Source organism: Rhinoderma darwinii, unplaced genomic scaffold, assembly GCF_050947455.1.
Source record: "Rhinoderma darwinii isolate aRhiDar2 unplaced genomic scaffold, aRhiDar2.hap1 Scaffold_3463, whole genome shotgun sequence".
NCBI lineage: Eukaryota > Metazoa > Chordata > Amphibia > Anura > Rhinodermatidae > Rhinoderma > Rhinoderma darwinii.
In genome coordinates this window covers 5,317-20,117 of record NW_027463448.1, presented here as the reverse complement: position 1 = coordinate 20,117, position 14,801 = coordinate 5,317, and the positions used below count along the sequence as shown (strand labels likewise).

At 45.6% G+C, this 14,801-nt stretch overlaps 2 non-coding genes across 2 annotated transcripts; both read right to left on the bottom strand.

The window, feature by feature from the left end:
- Window positions 1-210: 210 nt before the first annotated feature.
- Window positions 211-394, bottom strand: LOC142707525 (U2 spliceosomal RNA). The gene has a single exon (XR_012868492.1). It is a non-coding gene; the product is annotated as a U2 spliceosomal RNA (small nuclear RNA).
- A 6,555-nt stretch (window positions 395-6,949) lies between these two features.
- On the bottom strand, window positions 6,950-7,140 carry LOC142707516 (U2 spliceosomal RNA). The gene has a single exon (XR_012868486.1). It is a non-coding gene; the product is annotated as a U2 spliceosomal RNA (small nuclear RNA).
- Between the last annotated feature and the right edge of the window lie 7,661 nt (window positions 7,141-14,801).

Here is a 14,801-nt window from a genome sequence, read left to right as displayed (position 1 = left end):
ATGCCGGAAACACAGACACACAGACGACACAAAACAAGAGGTGGCAATGTATTCATTAATTGCATTTAATCAATTAGCTCATTATCACTCATGCATTGTCCAACAGGTGTTGAAATAATGGGATTAAAAGGGGAGATCCCTTCAGAAAGACAGAAACAATGGCAAACACAAAAAACACTTTTGGAATCTGATTTTAGTCAACACATAAGGAAAGGGTGCACCGGTCCTGGAAATACTGCAATACCAGGTCAATGCGTGGAGTGGACAGAGCAAGCTCTATTTCCATCTCCCTGTTCTAAAAATCCATTTAATATATGGTCCCCAGGTAGGGGACGTATCAGATATTAAACTGATAAGAACAGATTTTTTTGTGTTGACTACCCCAACAAAGGAGGTAACCGTTTATTTAAAATTTTGAACAGATTTACAAAAAAATCAATACGTTTTTACAAAAGAAATTTACATAAATTTACAACCATGGTTTAATACAAATAAATACAAATTGTCATATAAAACAATTTATAAAAGGGCACTTGGTGGCATCATATTATGGAACTCCATTCACTTAAAAACCATTTTCTACATAAAACAGGAGAGAGTTTTTTATCTAAAAGAAAATATTTGTACATTTCATTAAGACAAATGGCTAAAACATCTTCCACAGCTAAAACTTCATGCTTAAATAATAAAATGTTTCTGGCCGCCCACAGAGCTGCTTTTACGCAGTTGGTGATCTTCCATGCCATCATTTTTCGAGTCTGTGTTGGGCATTCCAGGCATCCATATAAAACGCCATCACTTGTGTATCTCCGAAGTCCTGTAATCTTCTGTACCAAGGGGAGGATTCTTGTCCATATCAATTGCGCGTAAAAACATTCCCAGAATAGGTGGTAGACTGTCTCGTCATCTCTACATCCTCCCCTTGGACACGCAGCCGAGTTGGTCAGTCCCCTTCGATGCTGGAATGCCCGGCATGGAAGACAATCGTGGGCACAGCTCCAGGCCAGATCTTTCTGTGGGTTAAAAAGATATTTAGCGCTCACCATCTTCCATATTTCTTTGCATTTTTGTTCATTAAAATTACTGATGGGAGCTACTAAAACATTTTCTTTTATCTTTTTTAAAATTCCTTTACTATTTTTTACTTCGTTAATATTTTTGTCTTTTAAGTTAAAAAGGTTTACAATTTTTTCTAAAATCTTATACTGGCCAGAAAGGTTAAAAGCATACGGGGAGCTTAAAACCGTGGAGAACCAACCGTTCCTCCTCATAAAATAACCTGTGTTAAAACGTATAAAATATGACCAGTAATGTTCCTTAAAAACTGCATTAAGACATAAAGTAAAAAATTTTATTAAAAGGAATGCTTTTATATCGGGGAAATCTTTCCCCCCCATTGGTTTGGGTAATATTACCTTCTCTCTCCTGAGCTTTTCCATCCTGGAGTTCCCTAAAAATGTGAAACATGCTTTAATTATTTTTTTCAATAAAATCTCAGGGGGAGGGAAAACCATACTTATATACAATAAAATAGGTAAAATCACCATTTTTGTAATTAAAACCTTTCCCTCCATTGTTAACTGTCTCATGTTCCACATGCAAATTTTCTGATTGACTTTTTGTGCCACCAAGTCCCAACTGGTAAAACCATTATTTGACTCATTGAAGGAGACTCCTAAAATTTGTACAGACTCTGACACAGGGACTGGAATGTCCATTAAAACCATTTTGCCGATATTTAAGATGTTACTTTTATTAAAATTTACTAAAAAACCGGAGGAGCAACAGAATTGGTAAATCTGTTTAAAAGATTTCTGTAATGACAGGGTGTCCCTGCAAAGGACCGCGACATCGTCCATGTACCCCACCACTTTAGCCTCTAGTCCCCCCCCGCCCGGCAGGGGGACTCCTCTTATCTGCTTATCCTTTCTTAACCTGCAGAGTAGAGGCTCGATCGCACAAATAAAAAGTAGTGGGGACAAGGGACACCCCTGCTTCACTCCGGAATTTAAAAGGACATCCTGTGTCTTAAAACCCTTTACTAAAATTTTGCTAGTACAATTTTCATAAAAGGCCTTCAGAGACTGTAAAAAACCTTCCGGTATACCCATCTTTTCTAAAACCTTAAAAAGATAAAAATGTGACACTCTATCGAAGGCTTTCTCGAAATCTATAGATAAAATTGCCATTTTACCTCCTCTCTCTTTCGTGTCACTGATCACATCTTTTAAAAGGTTTAAATTATCCCATATACTCCTCCCGGGTATCCCACAGACCTGATTGGAGTGTATGATCTGGCCTATCACTGCTTTTAATCTGTTCGCACATATCTTTGCCATTATTTTATAGTCACAGTTTAGTAAAGTGATAGGCCTCCAATTTCTAATGTCTGTTTTGTCCCCCTTTTTGTAAAGCAGGGACACCTCGCCTTTCTTCCAGGACCCCGGGAGGGCTTTTGTTCTAAAAACTTGGGTAAAAAGAGGGTGGAGATCCTCTTTTAAAATACCATAAAATATGACATAAAATTCTATGGGTATACCATCAGGACCAGGGACTTTACCTGTTTTAAAACTCTTTGTAGTTTCTAAAATCTCCTGTTCCGTAATATCCTGTAATAAAAACACTTGGGAAGCAGGATTTAAAACAGCATCCACCTCCTTCAATGAGTCGTTCATAAAATCAACATCAACATGTTTTGTATTAAAAAGATCCGCATAAAAACCGTGCACCTTTTTTAAAATGTTTTGGGTATTTGTTTCCCCATCTATCTCATTTAACAGGGTATGCTTATCATTTATTTTCTTGAAGAAGTACCTGGAGCAGGTCTCGTTTTCTTCAAGATGTTTCACCTTAGAGCGAAAGATTATCTCTTTTCCCCTCTGCTCCAGGCACTGGGAGATTTATTTTTTAATTTCGGTGATCTCTTTCTCCACCTGCATACCCTGTTCTCTGAACTTGTATTGGGTCTGCAGACGGGTATTTAAATTAGCATAAAATTCAGATTTTTCTTTTGCTTTCTTCATCCCAGCTTTAATAAAAAAATCTCTTATCTTTATTTTCATTTTTTCCCACCAGGAAACAATTAGCATATTGGGATGTCTTACCCGTCTGCAGCCCTTATAAAAGGTGATAAAATCGGATAAAATTTGCGGATCCTCTAAAAGGGATACGTTTAATTTCCAGGCTTTCTTCGGAGTTCTCCTTTGATCGTTCAAATTAACTTTAAAATATAAAAGTTTATGGTCAGAAAACACGTTAGAATTAAGATCACATTTAAAAGGCAGTATTTGATAAGAGCAAAAAATAAAATCAATCCTGGAGCTGCAGTTTACATTGCTCCAGGTGACGCCGTCCTCTTCCGGTAGATCCCTATTGCATTTTTTAAAAACATCAGTAAGTTTAAAATCCACTGTAATATCTTTTAAAATAGACGGGGTTTTATCATAGTTTCGACTTACTGAATTAGAGAACCGGCGTTCCCCCTTTAAAATACAATTAAAATCACCAGCTAAAATAAGTGGTTCTGAATCATTGATAAAAAGGGGTAAAATTTCTAGCATTTTTGCTCTTTCTTTTTTGTCTGTAGAACCATAAAAGTTTAAAAACTGCCATCTAACACCGTTTATAAAAGCTTTGACCATTAAAATTCTGCCTGGTAAAATTTCATAAAAATTATCAATTAAAACGTTCCCTTTGAATAAAATGGCGACACCTGCGGCTTTTGATTCATTGGACCCGGACCACACTGAAGGTCCGAGTCTCCAGTCTTCCTCATATTTTTTATAATTCATGCGGTGAGGAATGCAGCATTCCTGTAGGAAAAACACTGAGGCGGTAAAAACAGAAAGGTAGTTGAAAAGGGCAGCTCTTCTTGTCTGTGAGTGCACGCTTCTTACATTAAGGGAAAGACCACATAACTCAGCCATGAGGAAAAGGGAGAGAGACAGTCTATTTTTATCTTACCCGAGGAGGCCTCAGCAGTCCTCCGCGTCGCCAGACACCCCACTCGAGCTCTCATCATCATATTTCCTCGAGTCAAATGTACGCATCGATGAGGTTTGAGAGGAAGACCCGTCACTCAGCTGACCCCCCATACCTAAGGCGCTTCTTGAAAATGGGTCCCAGACGGACTCAACGGGTAAGATTCTGCAATCTTTGGCAGCGTCCTCCCCTTCTATAGGGGCAGGAATCGCGCTTCTGGACGTCTCAGGGACCACGCTTACCTCGGAGGCAGCTGTCCCTATATCCCCCAACTGTCTGGAAGGGGGGGGACCTTCAGTTGTCGCTTCCGGGGGCACGTCAACTGGTTTCCCTGCCTTCAACCTGGCAGGTACTCCCATCGGCACCCCCGCTGCCACCTCCGAGTACGCCCTACGTCTCTTAGTGAGCGCTGCCGCTCCGCCCGGGACCTCTGCCTCAGGTACAGGCTGACCCAGCATCTCTTGCAGGCCAGTAGGATCAGCTTCATCCGAACTATCCTGCGCCCCAGTCTCCTGGGGGGGCTCTTTCGTCCGCTGATCACTGGCTCTGCGTTTTTGTCGCCTCTGCTCTTTAGGGTCACCTGTTTGGGGGGGTCTGCTGGAGGTATCCATTTCGTCTTGCTCACCTCCTTGGGGTTCCTCTCTTTGTACGGGGGTGATCTGGCCTGCGGGCCGCTCGGGACGCCTTGGCCGGTCCTCAGGTTGTTCCAACTCCTTAGATCTGTGGGGACAAGTAGCATAGAGGTGACCAACTCGGCTGCAAAAACGGCACCTTTTCCCCAGAGGGCAAGTTTTGGTCTCGTGCTCAGAGCTGCCGCAGTTCCTACAGGTGCTGTCACAAGACTCCTTGGTGTGACCGTACTTTTGGCACTTCCTACAGAATGGAGGCATCCCTGAAAAATAAAAGTCTCCGGCCATATCACCTATTTTAAAACGTGCTGGCGGCAACATTATCCCTCCTGTAAAATTGGCATCTTTATAACATGTTACATTGAATCTCCACTTTGAGGTCCATACACCAACCTCATTCATGACTTTGCCAATACATTTCACAGTTTTAAAATAAGGGAATAAAAAGGACATCACTTCTTTTAAGTCGGCAAAAGGGCAGTACATCTTTATAACTATAATTTTAGTGATGTCCATAACGTGCTCATAAAAATCAACACCGTCCAGTCTCGGCTCATTTTTTACCGTATAAGCCGCCAGCAGATCTCGGAATACTCCATTCTGTATGAAAGTAACGTCGTATGTCCTCCTTCTTGGGTAATCCTGCACCGCCAAAATTTCTCGCTTCTGGATGTTGAAGATACCAACAAGTACGGTCTCCACCACGAATTTTAAGCCGCAGGTCGTCGCCTTCTCCTCCGATAGCACTACACGAATTGTGTTTTTAATCCGGGCATAAGCCGGTATCTCACATGGATCCTCGTCCATGGTGAGTAAGGTTTTTTTGGGATCGTTACGCTACTCCTTAGTAGGCGCAACTTTGGGCGCAACTCCCCTTTTCGGTCGAAACCTACACGGGGGTATATGGATCGCAACCCGTTGCTCAGGACTAAGCCTCTCTCCCAAATAGCAGCACGGGGGTGAAGTCCAGGCGAACCTGGACGATCCCCCGAGGCCGAGAGAGAGGGTACCTGAGCACCTCCTAACCAAGACCAGGCAGCACTGACTACAAGTAACCAGCACTACACTTGATCTCAGCCAGAAGGCCGAGAAGCGATAACCCGAACGGGCCGCGCGTTGCCCGAGCCTGCCCGATACTGCTGTTCAGCCCTTGCAGCGATTCAGCCTACTTCTAGGCATTTCCATGGGGCCCTGCAGGCTCACACACTCACAGCTACACGGGAGGTGAATAAAGGCCGGAGAAGAAGCCAGACAGGATTTGCTTCTTTTGCTTGCACCACAATGCAGTGCTGAAAGAGGAGGAATCTACATAAAAACGCCTTCCTGGCAACGCCCAAATGCCCTGCTGCCATGCAGATAAACACTGGCAGCGGCAGCAAGTGCATGCCCACAGCCACCCTTTGTTCCTTCACACCTTGTATCAGCTGTAATCCAGTCCAGTCCAGTGCTGCCTGCTGAGCAGCACTGACCAACACTGCCTGGGCCCAGGCTTTTATCTCTGAGGCCCCATTATGATGTCAGAAAGCTGGCTCTGGCTCCTCAGGGCTCCACTATGACACGTGCAAAGTTCCGTCTGAACTTTATATAAGACGGTGCGGCTCAGTCAGTCACTCAGTGTTGCCTGAGAGGGCAACACTGCAACAGCCGGCCGCCAGGCTGTCTTTTTTTGCACAGCTAGTTGCCTCCAGGAGGCCACAAGAGGGAGACAAGGGACTGCAAAATGGAAAATAAGCATCCACCAACTTTACAGACAACTTCTCCTTGCTCCTACAACCTCCATCCTTGCACAGTTTGTTATTTTTCTAGGTAACATAGTAACAAATCCAAATTGCTGCTCTCTTTGTAGGCAAGCAAGGCTTTGTTGCAACTGCAATTCTTACTCCTTCTTGAAATGTAGGGACGACAGTACATTCCATCACATCCATCTAGTGTACACAGGTAGGTCCATTGTGGCGGGCGGGCGGGCGGGCGGGCGGCTTTAATGGCTGTTTGCTGTTCCCCTACTCCACTCCACTATTTGACTGTGGTGCTGCATCAATCAGTGGCTGGCTCAGGTGCAGCTCTTTAACTTACCTAAAAGGGAGGGCGGAGAGAAGACAAGGAAGGTGAATGAGCTGTTCCAATGTGAAATGCCGGAAACACAGACACACAGACGACACAAAACAAGAGGTGGCAATGTATTCATTAATTGCATTTAATCAATTAGCTCATTATCACTCATGCATTGTCCAACAGGTGTTGAAATAATGGGATTAAAAGGGGAGATCCCTTCAGAAAGACAGAAACAATGGCAAACACAAAAAACACTTTTGGAATCTGATTTTAGTCAACACATAAGGAAAGGGTGCACCGGTCCTGGAAATACTGCAATACCAGGTCAATGCGTGGAGTGGACAGAGCAAGCTCTATTTCCATCTCCCTGTTCTAAAAATCCATTTAATATATGGTCCCCAGATAGGGGACGTATCAGATATTAAACTGATAAGAACAGATACTACACTTGATCTTAGCCAAAAGGCCGAGAAGCGATAACCCGAACGGGCCGCGTGTTGCCCGAGCCTGCCCGATACTGCTGTAAGAACCATGTTTCTGTGAATAACTCTTGAACCGTAAGTCACAGACGCTCGCTCTTGGGTGCATTCGATTCAGCTCGTGGCAGCCAGTCTAAAAAACACTATCTTGGACTTCTCTGCATGTTTCCCAGGCGAGCAATTGGCAGCATGTTCAGAACCATGTTTCTGTGAATAACTCCTGAACCGTAAGTCCTAGACGCTCGCTCTTGGCTGCATTCGATTCAGCTCGTGGCAGCCAGTCTAAAAAACACTATCTTGGACTTCTCTGCATGTTTCCCAGGCGAGCAATTGGCAGCATGTTCAGAACCATGTTTCTGTGAATAACTCCTGAACCGTAAGTCACAGACGCTCGCTCTTGGCTGCATTCGATTCAGCTCGTGGCAGCCAGTCTAAAAAACACTATCTTGGACTTCTCTGCATGTTTCCCAGGCGAGCAATTGGCAGCATGTTCAGAACCATGTTTCTGTGAATAACTCCTGAACCGTAAGTCCTAGACGCTCGCTCTTGGCTGCATTCGATTCAGCACGTGGCAGCCAGTCTAAAAAACACTATCTTGGACTTCTCTGCATGTTTCCCAGGCGAGCAATTGGCAGCATGTTCAGAACCATGTTTCTGAGGCTAATTCCTTAACCGTAAGTCCTAGACGCTCGATCTTGGCGGCATTCGTCTCAGCGCCTGGCAATTAGTATAGGAGCACTGTGTTTGACTTCTCTGGATGTTTCCCAGGCGAGTTATTGACAAGTAAATCCTAGACGCTCGATCTTGGTTATTTTCGCTTTCGCGGCTGGCAGTAAAAGAACCATGTTTCTGTGAATAACTCCTGAACCGTAAGTCCTAGACGCTCGCTCTTGGCTGCATTCGATTCAGCTCGTGGCAGCCAGTCTAAAAAACACTATCTTGGACTTCTCTGCATGTTTCCCAGGCGAGCAATTGGCAGCATGTTCAGAACCATGTTTCTGTGAATAACTCCTGAACCGTAAGTCACAGACGCTCGCTCTTGGCTGCATTCGATTCAGCTCGTGGCAGCCAGTCTAAAAAACACTATCTTGGACTTCTCTGCATGTTTCCCAGGCGAGCAATTGGCAGCATGTTCAGAACCATGTTTCTGTGAATAACTCCTGAACCGTAAGTCCTAGACGCTCGCTCTTGGCTGCATTCGATTCAGCTCGTGGCAGCCAGTCTAAAAAACACTATCTTGGACTTCTCTGCATGTTTCCCAGGCGAGCAATTGGCAGCATGTTCAGAACCATGTTTCTGTGAATAACTCCTGAACCGTAAGTCACAGACGCTCGCTCTTGGCTGCATTCGATTCAGCTCGTGGCAGCCAGTCTAAAAAACACTATCTTGGACTTCTCTGCATGTTTCCCAGGCGAGCAATTGGCAGCATGTTCAGAACCATGTTTCTGTGAATAACTCCTGAACCGTAAGTCCTAGACGCTCGCTCTTGGCTGCATTCGATTCAGCTCGTGGCAGCCAGTCTAAAAAACACTATCTTGGACTTCTCTGCATGTTTCCCAGGCGAGCAATTGGCAGCATGTTCAGAACCATGTTTCTTAGGCTAATTCCTTAACCGTAAGTCCTAGACGCTCGATCTTGGCGGCATTCGTCTCAGCGCCTGGCAATTAGTATAGGAGCACTGTGTTTGACTTCTCTGCATGTTTCCCAGGCGAGTTATTGACAAGTAAATCCTAGACGCTCGATCTTGGTTATTTTCGCTTTCGCGGCTGGCAGTAAAAGAACCATGTTTCTGTGAATAACTCCTGAACCGTAAGTCCTAGACGCTCGCTCTTGGCTGCATTCGATTCAGCTCGTGGCAGCCAGTCTAAAAAACACTATCTTGGACTTCTCTGCATGTTTCCCAGGCGAGCAATTGGCAGCATGTTCAGAACCATGTTTCTGTGAATAACTCCTGAACCGTAAGTCACAGACGCTCGCTCTTGGCTGCATTCGATTCAGCTCGTGGCAGCCAGTCTAAAAAACACTATCTTGGACTTCTCTGCATGTTTCCCAGGCGAGCAATTGGCAGCATGTTCAGAACCATGTTTCTGTGAATAACTCCTGAACCGTAAGTCCTAGACGCTCGCTCTTGGTTATTTTCGCTTTCGCGGCTAGCAGTAAAAGAACCATGTTTCTGTGAATAACTCTTGAACCGTAAGTCACAGACGCTCGCTCTTGGCTGCATTCGATTCAGCTCGTGGCAGCCAGTCTAAAAAACACTATCTTGGACTTCTCTGCATGTTTCCCAGGCGAGCAATTGGCAGCATGTTCAGAACCATGTTTCTGTGAATAAATCCTGAACCGTAAGTCCTAGACGCTCGCTCTTGGCTGCATTCGATTCAGCTCGTGGCAGCCAGTCTAAAAAACACTATCTTGGACTTCTCTGCATGTTTCCCAGGCGAGCAATTGGCAGCATGTTCAGAACCATGTTTCTGAGGCTAATTCCTTAACCGTAAGTCCTAGACGCTCGATCTTGGCGGCATTCGTCTCAGCGCCTGGCAATTAGTATAGGAGCACTGTGTTTGACTTCTCTGGATGTTTCCCAGGCGAGTTATTGACAAGTAAATCCTAGACGCTCGATCTTGGTTATTTTCGCTTTCGCGGCTGGCAGTAAAAGAACCATGTTTCTGTGAATAACTCCTGAACCGTAAGTCCTAGACGCTCGCTCTTGGCTGCATTCGATTCAGCTCGTGGCAGCCAGTCTAAAAAACACTATCTTGGACTTCTCTGCATGTTTCCCAGGCGAGCAATTGGCAGCATGTTCAGAACCATGTTTCTGTGAATAACTCCTGAACCGTAAGTCACAGACGCTCGCTCTTGGCTGCATTCGATTCAGCTCGTGGCAGCCAGTCTAAAAAACACTATCTTGGACTTCTCTGCATGTTTCCCAGGCGAGCAATTGGCAGCATGTTCAGAACCATGTTTCTGTGAATAACTCCTGAACCGTAAGTCCTAGACGCTCGCTCTTGGCTGCATTCGATTCAGCTCGTGGCAGCCAGTCTAAAAAACACTATCTTGGACTTCTCTGCATGTTTCCCAGGCGAGCAATTGGCAGCATGTTCAGAACCATGTTTCTGAGGCTAATTCCTTAACCGTAAGTCCTAGACGCTCGATCTTGGCGGCATTCGTCTCAGCGCCTGGCAATTAGTATAGGAGCACTGTGTTTGACTTCTCTGGATGTTTCCCAGGCGAGTTATTGACAAGTAAATCCTAGACGCTCGATCTTGGTTATTTTCGCTTTCGCGGCTGGCAGTAAAAGAACCATGTTTCTGTGAATAACTCCTGAACCGTAAGTCCTAGACGCTCGCTCTTGGCTGCATTCGATTCAGCTCGTGGCAGCCAGTCTAAAAAACACTATCTTGGACTTCTCTGCATGTTTCCCAGGCGAGCAATTGGCAGCATGTTCAGAACCATGTTTCTGTGAATAACTCCTGAACCGTAAGTCCTAGACGCTCGCTCTTGGCTGCATTCGATTCAGCTCGTGGCAGCCAGTCTAAAAAACACTATCTTGGACTTCTCTGCATGTTTCCCAGGCGAGCAATTGGCAGCATGTTCAGAACCATGTTTCTGAGGCTAATTCCTTAACCGTAAGTCCTAGACGCTCGATCTTGGCGGCATTCGTCTCAGCGCCTGGCAATTAGTATAGGAGCACTGTGTTTGACTTCTCTGGATGTTTCCCAGGCGAGTTATTGACAAGTAAATCCTAGACGCTCGATCTTGGTTATTTTCGCTTTCGCGGCTGGCAGTAAAAGAACCATGTTTCTGTGAATAACTCCTGAACCGTAAGTCCTAGACGCTCGCTCTTGGCTGCATTCGATTCAGCTCGTGGCAGCCAGTCTAAAAAACACTATCTTGGACTTCTCTGCATGTTTCCCAGGCGAGCAATTGGCAGCATGTTCAGAACCATGTTTCTGTGAATAACTCCTGAACCGTAAGTCACAGACGCTCGCTCTTGGCTGCATTCGATTCAGCTCGTGGCAGCCAGTCTAAAAAACACTATCTTGGACTTCTCTGCATGTTTCCCAGGCGAGCAATTGGCAGCATGTTCAGAACCATGTTTCTGAGGCTAATTCCTTAACCGTAAGTCCTAGACGCTCGATCTTGGCGGCATTCGTCTCAGCGCCTGGCAATTAGTATAGGAGCACTGTGTTTGACTTCTCTGGATGTTTCCCAGGCGAGTTATTGACAAGTAAATCCTAGACGCTCGATCTTGGTTATTTTCGCTTTCGCGGCTGGCAGTAAAAGAACCATGTTTCTGTGAATAACTCCTGAACCGTAAGTCCTAGACGCTCGCTCTTGGCTGCATTCGATTCAGCTCATGGCAGCCAGTCTAAAAAAACACTATCTTGGACTTCTCTGCATGTTTCCCAGGCGAGCAATTGGCAGCATGTTCAGAACTATGTTTCTGTGAATAACTCCTGAACCGTAAGTCACAGACGCTCGCTCTTGGCTGCATTCGATACAGCTCGTGGCAGCCAGTCTAAAAAACACTATCTTGGACTTCTCTGCATGTTTCCCAGGCGAGCAATTGGCAGCATGTTCAGAACCATGTTTCTGTGAATAACTCCTGAACCGTAAGTCCTAGACGCTCGCTCTTGGCTGCATTCGATTCAGCTCGTGGCAGCCAGTCTAAAAAACACTATCTTGGACTTCTCTGCATGTTTCCCAGGCGAGCAATTGGCAGCATGTTCAGAACCATGTTTCTGTGAATAACTCCTGAACCGTAAGTCCTAGACGCTCGCTCTTGGCTGCATTCGATTCAGCTCGTGGCAGCCAGTCTAAAAAACACTATCTTGGACTTCTCTGCATGTTTCCCAGGCGAGCAATTGGCAGCATGTTCAGAACCATGTTTCTGAGGCTAATTCCTTAACCGTAAGTCCTAGACGCTCGATCTTGGCGGCATTCGTCTCAGCGCCTGGCAATTAGTATAGGAGCACTGTGTTTGACTTCTCTGGATGTTTCCCAGGCGAGTTATTGACAAGTAAATCCTAGACGCTCGATCTTGGTTATTTTCGCTTTCGCGGCTGGCAGTAAAAGAACCATGTTTCTGTGAATAACTCCTGAACCGTAAGTCCTAGACGCTCGCTCTTGGCTGCATTCGATTCAGCTCGTGGCAGCCAGTCTAAAAAACACTATCTTGGACTTCTCTGCATGTTTCCCAGGCGAGCAATTGGCAGCATGTTCAGAACCATGTTTCTGTGAATAACTCCTGAACCGTAAGTCACAGACGCTCGCTCTTGGCTGCATTCGATTGAGCTCGTGGCAGCCAGTCTAAAAAAACACTATCTTGGACTTCTCTGCATGTTTCCCAGGCGAGCAATTGGCAGCATGTTCAGAACCATGTTTCTGTGAATAACTCCTGAACCGTAAGTCCTAGACGCTCGCTCTTGGCTGCATTCGATTCAGCTCGTGGCAGCCAGTCTAAAAAACACTATCTTGGACTTCTCTGCATGTTTCCCAGGCGAGCAATTGGCAGCATGTTCAGAACCATGTTTCTGAGGCTAATTCCTTAACCGTAAGTCCTAGACGCTCGATCTTGGCGGCATTCGTCTCAGCGCCTGGCAATTAGTATAGGAGCACTGTGTTTGACTTCTCTGGATGTTTCCCAGGCGAGTTATTGACAAGTAAATCCTAGACGCTCGATCTTGGTTATTTTCGCTTTCGCGGCTGGCAGTAAAAGAACCATGTTTCTGTGAATAACTCCTGAACCGTAAGTCCTAGACGCTCGCTCTTGGCTGCATTCGATTCAGCTCGTGGCAGCCAGTCTAAAAAACACTATCTTGGACTTCTCTGCATGTTTCCCAGGCGAGCAATTGGCAGCATGTTCAGAACCATGTTTCTGTGAATAACTCCTGAACCGTAAGTCACAGACGCTCGCTCTTGGCTGCATTCGATTCAGCTCGTGGCAGCCAGTCTAAAAAACACTATCTTGGACTTCTCTGCATGTTTCCCAGGCGAGCAATTGGCAGCATGTTCAGAACCATGTTTCTGAGGCTAATTCCTTAACCGTAAGTCCTAGACGCTCGATCTTGGCGGCAATCGTCTCAGCGCCTGGCAATTAGTATAGGAGCACTGTGTTTGACTTCTCTGGATGTTTCCCAGGCGAGTTATTGACAAGTAAATCCTAGACGCTCGATCTTGGTTATTTTCGCTTTCGCGGCTGGCAGTAAAAGAACCATGTTTCTGTGAATAACTCCTGAACCGTAAGTCCTAGACGCTCGCTCTTGGCTGCATTCGATTCAGCTCATGGCAGCCAGTCTAAAAAAACACTATCTTGGACTTCTCTGCATGTTTCCCAGGCGAGCAATTGGCAGCATGTTCAGAACTATGTTTCTGTGAATAACTCCTGAACCGTAAGTCACAGACGCTCGCTCTTGGCTGCATTCGATACAGCTCGTGGCAGCCAGTCTAAAAAACACTATCTTGGACTTCTCTGCATGTTTCCCAGGCGAGCAATTGGCAGCATGTTCAGAACCATGTTTCTGTGAATAACTCCTGAACCGTAAGTCCTAGACGCTCGCTCTTGGCTGCATTCGATTCAGCTCGTGGCAGCCAGTCTAAAAAACACTATCTTGGACTTCTCTGCATGTTTCCCAGGCGAGCAATTGGCAGCATGTTCAGAACCATGTTTCTGAGGCTAATTCCTTAACCGTAAGTCCTAGACGCTCGATCTTGGCGGCATTCGTCTCAGCGCCTGGCAATTAGTATAGGAGCACTGTGTTTGACTTCTCTGGATGTTTCCCAGGCGAGTTATTGACAAGTAAATCCTAGACGCTCGATCTTGGTTATTTTCGCTTTCGCGGCTGGCAGTAAAAGAACCATGTTTCTGTGAATAACTCCTGAACCGTAAGTCCTAGACGCTCGCTCTTGGCTGCATTCGATTCAGCTTGTGGCAGCCAGTCTAAAAAACACTATCTTGGACTTCTCTGCATGTTTCCCAGGCGAGCAATTGGCAGCATGTTCAGAACCATGTTTCTGTGAATAACTCCTGAACCGTAAGTCACAGACGCTCGCTCTTGGCTGCATTCGATTCAGCTCGTGGCAGCCAGTCTAAAAAACACTATCTTGGACTTCTCTGCATGTTTCCCAGGCGAGCAATTGGCAGCATGTTCAGAACCATGTTTCTGTGAATAACTCCTGAACCGTAAGTCCTAGACGCTCGCTCTTGGCTGCATTCGATTCAGCTCGTGGCAGCCAGTCTAAAAAACACTATCTTGGACTTCTCTGCATGTTTCCCAGGCGAGCAATTGGCAGCATGTTCAGAACCATGTTTCTGAGGCTAATTCCTTAACCGTAAGTCCTAGACGCTCGATCTTGGCGGCATTCGTCTCAGCGCCTGGCAATTAGTATAGGAGCACTGTGTTTGACTTCTCTGGATGTTTCCCAGGCGAGTTATTGACAAGTAAATCCTAGACGCTCGATCTTGGTTATTTTCGCTTTCGCGGCTGGCAGTAAAAGAACCATGTTTCTGTGAATAACTCCTGAACCGTAAGTCCTAGACGCTCGCTCTTGGCTGCATTCGATTCAGCTCGTGGCAGCCAGTCTAAAAAACACTATCTTGGACTTCTCTGCATGTTTCCCAGGCGAGCAATTGGCAGCATGTTCAGAACCATGTTTCTGT